We start from the raw sequence: 13653 nt of genomic DNA on the forward strand, positions 1-13653 counted from the left end.
ATGTCATTGTTTTTCACTGCTGAGTAGTACTCCATTGTGTATATGTGCCACATTTTCTTTATCCATTCTTTGGTTGAGTGGCATCTAGATTGTTTCCAGGTTCTTGCTATTATGAATAATGCTGATATGAACATAGTCAAGCACGTAGCCTTGTGGTATGATTGAGCATTCCTTGGATATATGCCCAAGAGTGGTATAGCTGGGTCTTGAGGTAGACTGACTACCAATTTACTGAGAAACCGCCATACTGATTTCCATAGTGGCTGTATAAGTTTGCACTCCCACCAACAGTGGAGGAGTGTTCCCCCTTGCTCTGCATCTTCTCCAACATAAGCTGACATCAGTATTTTTGATCATAGCCATTCTAACAGGTGTAAAATGGTATCTCAGAGTCATTTCAATTTGCATTTCCCTATGATTAAGAATGCTGAGCAATTCCTTAAATGTCTTTTAGCCATTTGAGATTTTTCTGTTAAGAATTCTCTGTTTAGATGTGTAGCCCGTTTTTTAATTGGATTGTTTGGTATTTAATGTCTAGTTTCTTGAGTTCTTTACGTATTTCAGAGATCAATCCTCTGTCAGATGTGGGGTTGGGGAAGATCTTTTCCCATTCTGTAGGCTGTCATTTTTTCTTATTGACCGTGTATGTCTTTTGCCTTACAAAAGCTTCTCAGTTTCAGGAGGTTCCACTTATTAATTGTTGTTTTCAGTGTCTGTGCTACTCATGTTATATTTAGGAAGTGGTGTCCTGTGCCAGTGCATTCAATACTACTTCCTACTTTCTCTTCTATCAAGCTCAGTGTAACTGGATTTATGTTGAAGTCTTTGATTCACTTGGACTTGAGTTTTGTGCATGGCGATAGATATGGATCTACTTTCGGTCTTCTACATGTAGACATCCACTTATGCCAGCACCATTTGTTGAAGATGCTTTCTTTTTTCCATTGTACAGTTTTGGATTCTTTGTCAAAGATCAGGTGTTCATAAGGGAATGGAATGGTTGAGCTGGAACAGAGATGGAGTGGGAGAGCAAGGAAAGAGATACCATGATAGAGGGAGACATCATGGGGATAGGGAGAAACAGGGTACCAAGGAATTTTCCAGGAATCCACAAGGATGACCTCACCTTAGACTACTAGCAGTAGTGGAGAGGGTACCTGAACTGGACTATTCTGGTAATCAGATTGGTGAATACCCTAACTGTCATCATAAAGCTTACATCTAGTACTGATGGAAGCAGATGCAAATATCAAAAGCCAAGCACCAGGCTGAGCTTCAGGAGTCCAGTCAAAGAGAGAAAACAGGGATTCTATAAGCAAGGGGCATCAAGATCATGATGGGAAAACCTACAGAGACAATCAAACCAAACTAGTGGGAACTCATGAACTATGCACCAATAGCTGTGGATCCTCCATGGGACTGGACTAGACCCTCTGCATAGGCGAGACAGTTGTATAGCTTGACCTGCTTAAGGCACCCCCTGGCAGTAGAATCAGGATCCATCCTGGAGTATGTGCAGACTTTTTGGAGCTCAATGCCTGTGGTGGGACACCTTACACAGCATTGGTACAGGAGGAGGGGCTTGAAACTGCCTCAACTGAATATACCAGGCTCTGCTGACTCCCAATGGGAGGTCTTGCTTTGGAGGAGATTGGAATGGGAGGTGGGTTAGGGGGGAAGGCTGGGGCATGGGAGGGGGAGGAGAAGGAGATCTATGGTTGGTATGTAAAATAAATACTAAATTTCTTAATAAGAAAAAAAGAATAGGAGGTTGTGGAACAGAAAAAATAAAAGAAGAAGAAGAAGCTGACTCTGCTAAATTGGTCTCCGTAACAAGATTAATCTCAAAGTACACCTTTAAAGCCAGAGATGCATAATGATGGGGCCTAGTATACTTCCATACTTATAGTTATTTGTGATAATTCATCATGTTTAGTTAAGAAGCCTGACAAGTTGTAAATCTTATGTTTATCCCTTGATCTTTGCTATGATTTCTGAGTAAACTTTCTTCGTTGATCTTGGCAGTGGTTTGCAACTAGAAAAAGGCTCAAGAGAAAAATTTGAAAACTAATGATAAAGTAGAAACAAATTAAAACAAAATTTTATGTTCTTCAGAGATGTCTGTCTGAGAAATGACACATAAGAAGATTGATTATACCATTTTGTATTTATAAATCAAGACATCTTACTGGAAATGAATATTTTTATTGAATTAGTAAATTTGATTCAACACCATCTTCTCAGAAGGGTACAAGTTCCTATAATAAATGTGGTTAGGATGGTATGCTTAGTGCGATTGGAACCAATCTCTGTAAACTATTTTAAAAACTGTTCTAAATGTCAGCCAATTCCCCATGATTTAAAATAGGACATGTAATCATATTAAATCTTGAATTAAGATTTGCAGCTGGACACTTTTTGAATATTAATAGGTTAATTAAATAAATAATAGTCATGTAATAAAAATATTTCCTCTATCAAATGCTTCTTTCAAAACATAAAAGTACAGACCTTTATTAAGCAGATTTCTAGTTCTCCAAAACAATTACAAATTGACTAAATATATTCATTTATACATATATATATTCCCATGGGTTATAATTAATTCTTTGAAAGCCAGCATGGCCTATAACAGAAAATATTTATGAGTGAATATATGAGTTTTAGAGATTAGCACTAAGGGACATTCATTTGATATAGTAAGGCATTACTAATAAAGTGAGAAAAATATCTGATAAATTTATTTATTCCTTGAAGAAATAATAATAGCTACTTTGCAATACACAAAACCACTTGTTTTCTCTTTCAGTACTGAAAACAATGTAACTCTCGATTTTTTTTCTTAAATTCTATGCATGTTCATTGAACAAAACCGTTTGTGTAAGTACCTATACCACATGCTGTTCAGAAATAGCTACAGTAAGATTATTGCAGGTAAGTGGGGCACAGGGTGCCACTGTCAAATCACAAAATATAAAAAAAAACAGAAAACTCAAGCAAAATGAAAAAAAAATTTTTGAAAAGTACAGGTATATAGTTGACATGCATTGTGCCCAGAAAGACAGTGACCCTTCTCTACTGTCCATGTCGTTGAAATAATAGATGAGAGTAGAATTGCCTCAGTTGAAGAGGAAATAGCAGTCTGACAGTTGAATATGCCAGCGTAACATGAAATGATGGACAGCAATTCAAATGTTTGGTCAAACTGGGCGACTGGTAAAGGTTATACAGAGAAATTGGGTCCTTAGTTCTCAGGTAATGATGATTAAGGAAGGAGAAGTATGAAGATGAACCAGAAAGCCATTGTGGTAATTTAACGAGAGGAGAAAGAGATCCACAATCAATCAGCAATTGTAAGCATGGAGACAGAGGCAGTAGTAGAAAACACAGAGAGATGAAATTAAAAATTAGACCTGAGATGGTTAAGATATAGCAGACAGCCAACATTTATTCTGTAGTTTGTAACATTGATGACTTGTTTTACAATATTATGTTATGAGTCAATTTATAAATTTAACAGGAAATCAAAAATTAGCTAACAGCAGGAAAGAATTGAAAAGCATTTTTTCTTGATAAGCTACGTTTCACATAAGTGGCAGTCTGTTTTAGCTTCTGTCTGGAGTTCTTCCTGTCCCTCCTATTTTTCTCTACCAATAACCCTTGAACTCTCATTGTAGCCAGGAAATGTGAATGCATCTTAATGCATGAGTCTAGACAAAAAACCCAGGCACTTTGCTGCTGATGGGAATACATTTAGTATGGACAGAAAGAAATTACAAAAGTCTATTATTTTGCCAATTAAAGCCAATTAATTTAGTAGGGACCAAACACATTTTCATTTTTCTGAAACCAACAGTGCACCATGCAGAATTTAACAGAGATCCAGGAAATAAAAGACTCAGAAGAGGGCTGAAATCACTTGTTTAGTTAACTTATTTAGTTAGCTAACTGAGAAGCATTCCCAAAGGAGCACTGGAAAGTGAAAGTCAAGGAACACGTGAGATAGGGAAGCAACTTTCAACGGATTATCCAGCTTTCAGGAATCATTTTGAAAGAAGTGTAAAATCTTTGCCTTAAAATCTTGTTGTGTTTCAAGAGATCCCATTGATTTATTGTTTCTCTCAGTGTCTGTGCTACTGGTGTTCTATTTAGAAAGTGGTCTCCTATGCCAATGCGTTCAAGACTACTTCCTAGTTTCTCTTCTAGCAGGTTCAGAGTAGCTGGATTTATGTTGAGGTCCTTGATCCACTTGGACTTAAGTTTTGTGCACGGTGATAGATATGGATCTATTCGCAGCCTTCTACATGTTGATATCCAGTTTTGCCAGCACCATTTGTTGAAGATGCTTTCTTTTTTCCATTGTGCACTTTTGGCTTCTTTGTCAAAAATTATTTGCTCAACAAGGCAAAGCGACAGCCTACAGAATGGGAAAAGATCTTCACCAACCCCACATCTGACAGAGGACTGATATCCAGAATATATAAGGAACTCAAGAAATTAGACATCAAAATGCCCAACAGTCCAATTAAGAAATGGGCTATAGAACTAAACAGAGAAATCTCAACAGAGGAAACTCAAATGGCTGAAAGACATTTAAGGAATTGCTCAACATCCCTAATCATCAGGGAAATGCAAATCAAAACAACTCTGAGATACCACCTTACGCCTGTCAGAATGGCTAAGATCAAAAACACTGAAGACACCTTATGCTGGAGAGGATGTGGAGCAAGGGGAACTCTCCTCCACTGCTGGTGGGAATGCAAGCTTGTACAACCACTTTGGAAATCAATATGGCGCTTTCTTAGAAAATTGGGAATCCATCTCCCCCAAGATCCAGCTATACCATTCTTGGGCATATACCCAAGGAATGCTCAACCACACCACAAGAGCACTTGTTCAGCTATGTTCATATCAGCATTGTTTGTAATAGCCAGAACATGGAAACAACCTAGATGCCCTTCAACTGAAGAATGGATAAACAAAATGTGGTACATATACACAATGGAAAACTACTCAGCAGAGAAAAACAATGACATCATGAGGTTTGCAGACAAATGGATGGATCTAGAAAAAATCATCCTGAGTGAGGTATCCCAGACTCAGAAAGACAAACATGGTATGTACTCACTCATAGCAGGATACTAGATGTGGAACAAGGATGACTGGACTGCTACTCACATCACTAGGTAGGCTACCTGGAAACCAGGACCCCAAGAAAGACACAGGGATCGCCCAATGACAGAGAAATGGAATGAGATCTACATGAACAGCCTGGACATGAGTGGGGGTAGTGAAGGGCGAAGGTCGAGGGAAAGAGAGCTTGGGTGAGCGGGAGATCCCAGCTGGATCAACAACAGAGAGGGAGAACAAGGAATAGGAGACCATGGTAAATGAAGAGCACGAGCACATGAGAATAGGAAGAAGCCAAGTGCTAGAGAGGCCCACAGAAATCCACAAAGATACCCCCACAACAGACTGCTGGCAATGGTCGAGAGACAGTCCGAACTGACCTACTCTGGTGATGGGATGGCCAAACACCCTAATTGTCGTGCTAGAAACCTCATCCAACTACTGAGGGATCTGGATGCAGAGATCCATGACTAGGCCCCAGGTGGATCTCTGGGAGTCCAATTAGCGAGAATGAGGAGGGTTTATATGAGCGAGAATTGTTGAGACCAAGGTTGGATAAAGCACAGAGACAAATAGCCAAACGAACGGAAACACATGAAATATGAACCAATGGCTGAGGGGTCACCAACTGGATCAGGCCCTCTGAGTGGGTGAGACAGTTGATTGGCCTGATCTGTTTGGGAGGCATCCAGGCAGTGGCACCGGGTCCTGTGCTCATTGCATGAGTCGGCTGTTTGAACCCTGGGGCCTATGTGGGGTCCCTTGGCTCGGCCTGGGAGGAGGGGACTGGACCTGCCTGGACTGAGTCTACCAGGTTGATCTCAGTCTGTGGGGAAGGTTTTGCCCTGGAGGAGATTGGAATGGGGGGCGGGCTGGGGTGATGGTGAGGGGGGCGGGAGTGGGGAGAACAAGGGAATCTGTGGCTGATATGTAGAACTGAATTGTAGTGCAAAATAAAAATTTTAAAAAAAAATCTTGTTGTGTTTGAAGTTGCATTCTCTACTAAAGAATTTGGCTTATTATTATTATATATACACTCATGAGTAAATCACAAGAGGTCAGGCTAAAAAGTGAAAACATGATAATAATAAATATATCACAACAAATTATTCACTTATTCATTTAATGCAGAAAAGATAAATCTTTTAAAAAGAATAGAAAAGAGAAATTTAAAAATAGAAGCAATTCAGTATCTTGAGTGACTATAGTTCATTGTAGTTGTGTTTGGCATTCAATAAAACACTGGGACATGAAAAAACATAAAAAATAAAGACAAAGCAAATCAATAAAATCTAATGGGTTCAGTTGTTGAATTTAATAGATCTCTGTGTGTTTGTGTGTTTGTGTGTGTGTGTAATGCTTATGAAATAATAAGCTTTCATCTGGCTTTTTTAAACAAACTTTGTGTTAGTGATCTTTCACCTAATCTCATCCTCTGCCATTTAAACTTCCCTCTTCATTCATCCCTCTTTCTCCTTTATATCACCTGTGCTCTACTATTCCATTATATTAAATTTTTTCTTCCCCCTCCTCACCAATAGACACTTTCTAGTTTTCTGGTATCTATAGGTACACCAAATAAAACAAGAAAATAAAGAAATTTGACATTAAAATCCACCTATGAGTGACAACATGGGGCATAGCTTTTCTGGGCGTGGGTTACATCTTCAACATAAAAAGTCATCAGCAGTCTTACCCAGCTTTGAACCCTTAGAACTTCAACAATGACCAGTATAGCAAAATATATTTATGGGTACAATAATGGTATGGATATTCATAACTAACAACTTGTTGGGGTAACTAACAACTGTCTGATTGAATTTGGAGCCTGATCCACAGAAGGAAACATATGCCTGCTCTTGTAAACCTGGTCAAGAACCTGTTTGGGGAACTCATATACCCCAAGGCTGAATCTACTATTATTATTTTACTAAATGAACATACTCAAAAAACATCATCTAAATAAGTGTATTTCTACTCATAGAATAGTGCAACTCTCTGACATCTTCAGAGAGATTTATTTCTGTTGTAGATGATGGTTAACACAGATACTCACAACTTGTCAAAGTGCAGAGAATAAGTGATGTGGATAATTCAGCCAAAACTGGGACATCTTTATTACATGCTTTCCCCAGTAAAAGATGGGGCACAAAGACGATAAGATCCAGAGGTCAGTGAGATCTGAGTACCACTATTGCACCTTTAGGCCTATTTTGCCATGCTGGTTATTGATGTGATTCATAGGCATCACAGCTGGATAGGACTATTGGAAACTCCTTTGGAAATCTGCATAGCCCCTTCTGGTACTATGGAAGCTAATCCTCAGAGAGGAATCTTTCATGTCACATCAAGCTAGAATCTTCTGGGTCCTGCAGTTAAAGTACACAGTCTGTTCAGCAAAAGGGGCTTACCTTCAATCTATGAGAGGTAACAAAGTCTAACAGAAAAGCCTAATAAATGAGACCATATGGTTAGGAACATACAGATACATACAGGTAACATTATATAGACTTAGCTAGGTATATTCCTATATTTAGGAATATATATGCATAAACACACACACACACACACACACACACACACACACACACATATATATGCACATATATATGTAAACAATTAATGGAGAAAGAGACCGTACATTTGAAAAACAGCAAGGAAGATTATATGAGAGGTCCTGGAGGGAGGAAAGGAAAAGGGGAGAATAATGTAACAATATTACAATCTCAAAAATAAAATAAATAATTTTTAAAAATCAGCATTGTCACCAAAACACTTTCACAACCACTGCTAAAGTTTCCAGATCCTCTTCAATGTCCTTGTCAGGAGGAAATGCCAGGCAACTCTTACTGTGATAGGATATTCCTGGGTTCATAGTTGTAGTTACTCAATAGTATTTCTGAACAACAATGGTATTAATGAGGTCATCATCATAAGGGATCAGAAAACCTCTCTCTTCTCCACTGCTTGTGCCACTACGATTCCATCTCTTTAATTTTCACATGACTCCCAAGATTATCTCTTGAATGGTGTTCTTCACTGTCTTCTTTAATGCCATCACCAAAGTTGTTTTTCACACTGCAGTGAGAACCTGGCCTTTGAGAATTTTCTCTTTACAAAGCTCTTTGATTCACAAATCTTCTGTACTGTGTTTGTGACCTAGCATCCATTGATATCCTTCATTGTGGCTTCAGTGACAAACTCAAAGCCCCTGCATGCCTCATATTACTGTGAATGTCCCTCCATTGATCACAATGGCCCCTCAGACTATCATCATTGTTCCAAAGATTAGTCTTCAAATAAAGAGATTATACAGAAATTTAGACTCATTGGGAGACTCTTAATTTATCATGGAAGTGGGAGGGCAAGACTCTAATGATGCTTCCTCAGTTGTGTCCACAGAGTGGAATAAATTGCTAGGTTCACTCCAAAAACATTATTACAATAAAAACACATTACAAGATTTAGAAATAGCATGGTCTTTAAAATTTCCAACATTATCTTCATCCCAATATATCTAATATATTATATTAGATCCTGGAAGTAGCCAGCTAGAGCACAAATGATGCCAACTCATGATAGACATGATTATGTAGATGTGACCTAGTTACACTACACCAGACATAGGAATATATGATTTAAAAACATTATTTTCACAATTTATTTAGCATCCTTGGACAGCATATACCTACTTCTAAAACCAAACATATCCAAGGTTTTAACATTGTGACATGATGTGGTTGAGTACAAAGTTTATGTGTAAGAACCACACACTGAAGTTACAAAAACACACACAAGAAAATCTCATAACATTTCAAGTCTAAGATTTCTGATAGTCCTCATTCATAACTATCCTAGGGTAAGTGTAACCACATGTGGCCAGTTGGCCACAGATTGGATTTACCTGCCTGTCAATCAAGATCATTTCTACTGAGAGCCAACATAAATCATCACCACACAAAATGTCGAAATTTAAATTTCCAAAGAGGAAGTGGTCTAATTTACAATTTCTTCATCCAAGATGTTATGATGCATCGCTACACCTGTAATTGGTTTGACATTGAATTTTATAACACAAAACATCTGGCCTCACTCCCATGGTGACCAATGAGAACAATTTCTGAAGCTGGGACAAATTATCCTCTAGAAGTACAACAGCTGTCTCCGTGATCTATAACCATGTCTTCCTTCTTTACCCAGAAGAATATTCATGTCACAGAAAAGTAGAGACAAGGGCATTATGGGAAGTGTGGCTCTGATGGAAAACCAACTGTTTTTCATTTATCTTTTTGTTGTCCAATGAGTCTTTTTTCACAAACAGCTGTTTTTTCCTACCCTCTTGATTACACACACCAGAGCTATATACATTCCTGATCTTTGGATGCAAACATGAAAATGTGAAGGTTCACTTTTTGTAACCTCAAGAGTAAACACTTTTCAGAGTTTCAGTATGTGAGACAAAACAGTGGGTAACATGTTAACTGTCAAGAAGAAAAATCCCTACATCTAAACCCTGCATTGGTGCAATATACATCCTACACCTCAAAGCTTAAAGCAAGAAAGAGTAAGATGGCCCCACTGTTTTAAATTTCTATTCTACTCTTGTTCTCCTCAATAACCTACTAGTCTGAGACAATATAACAATAAATTGCAATGTCTAGAAACATCCTCTTTATAGTTAACTTTAATTATGAATACCAACTTGCTGCTGAGTATCTCTCAAATAGAACTCTGGCTTGGATTACTCCTGGAAAATTCAGAACAGCTCTCAAGTTACATGTAGGAATTACACCATATTCCATTACCTTAAATATACCTTAAAACATTTCCTTAGAAATAGTAAGTTCTTAGACAATTGCACTTTACACATTTTACAATAATGATGATTGACAGTAGTGATGACAATGATGATTATGACGACATTGATGTTGATGATTTCTGACTTGATTGCTTCACTTAGCATGTTCCCCAGGTCCATTTGTGTAGATTTAAACCCTAAAGTTTAGGGTTGACTAGTAGCCAGTTGTTTATAAATACTCTGTTTTTCTTTTCTCCCTTCATTTGCTGACAGACCTACAGGTCAGTTCTCTGAATTAGCTATTGGGAACAGTGTGACAATGAGCAAAATAACGAAGTCTCTTTGGTCCATAACTTCATACAAGTTCAATAAAATCTAGAGGTGGGATTAGGAGGTCAAAAGAGTTATAATTTTATTTTTCTAGGGATATCTAGTTTCTTATAATTGCTATGCTAATTTACAACCCCACTCGAAGTGCACAAGGTTTCTCTTTTCTCCCTATCATTGTACTTTATCTTTTTTTATAATATCTATTCTGACCAGAGTATGATGATATCTCACTACAACTCTACTTATATATCTCTAAATGATTAGAAAGAATACACATATAGTGTGTTTGTGTGTGTGTGTGTGTGTGTGTGTGTGTGTGTATGTGTGTGTGTTTTGATCATGTGTATGCCTTCTTTTTAGAAATATATATTTAGGTTCCTTGCTCATTTTAATTAGTTTTCCTTATTTCTTACTCTTGGCATTTTAAAGCTTTTTCTTTATTTAAGATGTTAATCATTTATCAAATATATGATTTGCATTTTCTACCAATTAATAGGCTATCTCTCTACACTGTGAATTTCTTTCCATTTTTTTTCTTTGTAGAAGTTTTATTTTAATCATTTTATTTATCTCAAAAAGAACATTTCCCTGGCTTACCGAGTACTTACTCTACCCTTACCCTGAAATCAGTCATTTATCTGGGAAGCATTTGTATCATACAATGAAAATGGGTTTTCAAAAAAAAAAAAGTATTATGGAAATGAAAAGATGGCTTAGAGATTAAGAGCACTAAACGCTCTTGCAGGTTTGGTTCCCGAGACCAACTACCTGTAACTCCAGTTCCAGGGGATACAATGCTCTCTGGCCACTGTGGACACTTGTACACATATTGTGTACATTAGCTCACATACTCACACAAACACACATAACTGAGATTAGAATTTTTAAAAATTATTGTATCTGAGGCTGCATCTGGCTCCCTCTCTCACAACCTTTATAGTACAGTGAGCTCCATAGAGACAGCGCTGGGGCAAGCAATAGCCAGACAGGCACTGGGCAACGCTACCTTGCGCAGGAAAAACATCTAAACGTTGGCAAAGGAGAGCTGAAGAAGCCGAGAAGCAAAATGTTCTCACATACATTCTTTGTGAGAGCTTGCCAGGAAAAGTCTAAGAAAAGCACCTGGCTGCTTCTGTCTGCTCCTCAGGGTTCTCTACGAAGTACTCATAGAGAGGTGAAAGACTGTGTCTGCTAAAGAAAGGGGGAAACTTGAAGACATTGAAAAAGCTGACAATACTCGTTGTGAAAGTGAAGTGAAAATCTACATCCCTTGAAAGGGGAGACCAAAACGAAGTTCAAGGACCCCAAAGCGCCCAAGAGGCCTCCTTCTGCCTTCCCTTGTTCTGTTCTGAGTATTGCCCCCAAATCAAAGGAGAACATCCTGACTTACCCATTGGTGATGCTGCGAAGAAACTGGGGGCCATGTGGAACAGCATGGCGGCAGACGACAGGCAGCCCTGTGAAAAGAAGGCCGCTGAGCTGAAGGAAAAATACGAAAATGGTATTGCTGCCTACAGAGCTAAAGGAAATCCCGAGGCAGTGAGAAAAGGATTAGTCAAGGCTGAAGAGAGCAAGAAAAGGAAGAGGAGGATGAGGATGAGGATGAGCAGGATGAGTAAGAGGAGGAAGAAGAGGAAGACAAAGATGAAGATGATGATGATGAATAGGTTGGTTCTAGCACAGTTTTTCTCTTGCCTATGAAGTATTTAACCACCCCATACAAAACTCAGACCTTTTAAAGAATAAAGGTTGAAATATGAAGCTGTGTAAGACTTTTTTAAAACTGTACAGTGTCTTTTTGTTTATATAGGTAACACACTACCAAATGTGTTTTTAGATACCCCTGGCCTGGTGGTGTTTTCAATAGCCACTCACCTTGCCTGGTACAGTGTGGTGGCTGTAAATGGACATGAAGAATAAAAACTTTTTTTAGAAATTATTTTATTTATGTTTATTTATTCTTTGCGTGGAGAAGGGATGGTGTGTATGTCATGATGTGTATGTGTGAAGGTCAGAGGACAACCTCCAGTAGTCAGCTCTCTCCCTAAATGTGTTCTGGGGATTGAACTCTGTCTTCAGGCTTAGTGGTATGTGCCCCTGAGCCATCTTGTAGACTAAGTGGAAGTGATGTGAACAGTAGGTGCTCACTGTTGGACAGGTATCTTCATTTTATAAATCTTTGTTAGAAAAATGATAAAAATATATTCATATGGATAATAGAGATGGCTCAGCAGTTAAGAAAGCTTGCTGCTCTGAGTTCAGTTCCCATCACACATGTCAGACTTCTCAAAACTGCCTGTCATCCCATCTTCAGACAATCCAATACACTCTTCTGGCCCCCAATGGCATCCACACACACATACAAAAAAGCACACACACACACACACACACACACACACACACACACACACAAAAATGATAAAACAAATATTTTTAAAACTTTTAAACTGTGCATGCATATAAATATATTCACACAAAAAAAACGTTACGTGTATTTGTGTATATGTAAAAGTGTGTTCATATGTATTTGTATACATATGAACAGAGATGTGAACTAGTATGTACAAATAAGTAAATACACAATTGGGCTGCAGAGATGACTCGGTAGTTAAGAGCACACACTGCCTGAACAAAACACCTGAGTTATTGTCCAAGTACCTATGGTAGGTGGCTTGTAACCACCTACAACTCCAGCTTTAGGGGATCAGACAACCTATTCAGTCCTCGGCAGTCACCCACATACACAAGCATGTATCCACACACAAATGCACATAAATATGTAAATAAAAATAAGTATACACATAAATACATGTGTTTTAGAAAGCAAGAAAACTTTGCACCCATGTCTTTAGTTTGAATCCATTTTCAAATTTTTCTATTATTTTTATATTTGTTTCCACTATGCTCCAAGAGACAGCTTCAAATCCATGGTCACATAGATGGCCTTCATTAATCTCAGTGAGGCACAAAATAAAACTAATAGATATGAACATATAGACAGGTTTATGGGGGAAAAGAGGGTTGACAGCAGGAACAGAATGCATTTACAAAATTGTAAAAAAAAATTAAAGTTGAAAAAATGCATTAAACAAATTAGAACACCATTGGTATAAAATCTAAGGTCAGTTATATGTGGATTGTGTCCATTTTGGGAACCTTTTCCATTAAGATGACATTGTGATGCATTTGTAATAAAGAATTAATAAAATGTTCTGTATGGTTTGGAACCAACACAATACATTATGCAAAAAACAACCACATTTTTGTTCAACTTTAATATTCTCCCACTCATTGGCACCAACATTCTCTGGACAGGTTTTACAGGAGTAAATTATAGAAATTCTCTCTTTACAAAAGTTCTGGGGTTCACTTCATGTCTGTGGCTTCTTGTCAAG

The 13653-nt window shown here is 38.0% G+C and overlaps 1 pseudogene; it reads left to right on the plus strand.

Annotated features, from left to right (window-relative positions):
• The first annotated feature begins 10009 nt into the window (after nucleotides 1-10009).
• Nucleotides 10010-11925, plus strand: LOC131914079 (high mobility group protein B1-like; annotated as a pseudogene).
• Nucleotides 11926-13653: the final 1728 nt, after the last annotated feature.

Source organism: Peromyscus eremicus, chromosome 1 (genome assembly GCF_949786415.1).
Source record: "Peromyscus eremicus chromosome 1, PerEre_H2_v1, whole genome shotgun sequence".
In the NCBI taxonomy this organism is placed as follows: domain Eukaryota; kingdom Metazoa; phylum Chordata; class Mammalia; order Rodentia; family Cricetidae; genus Peromyscus; species Peromyscus eremicus.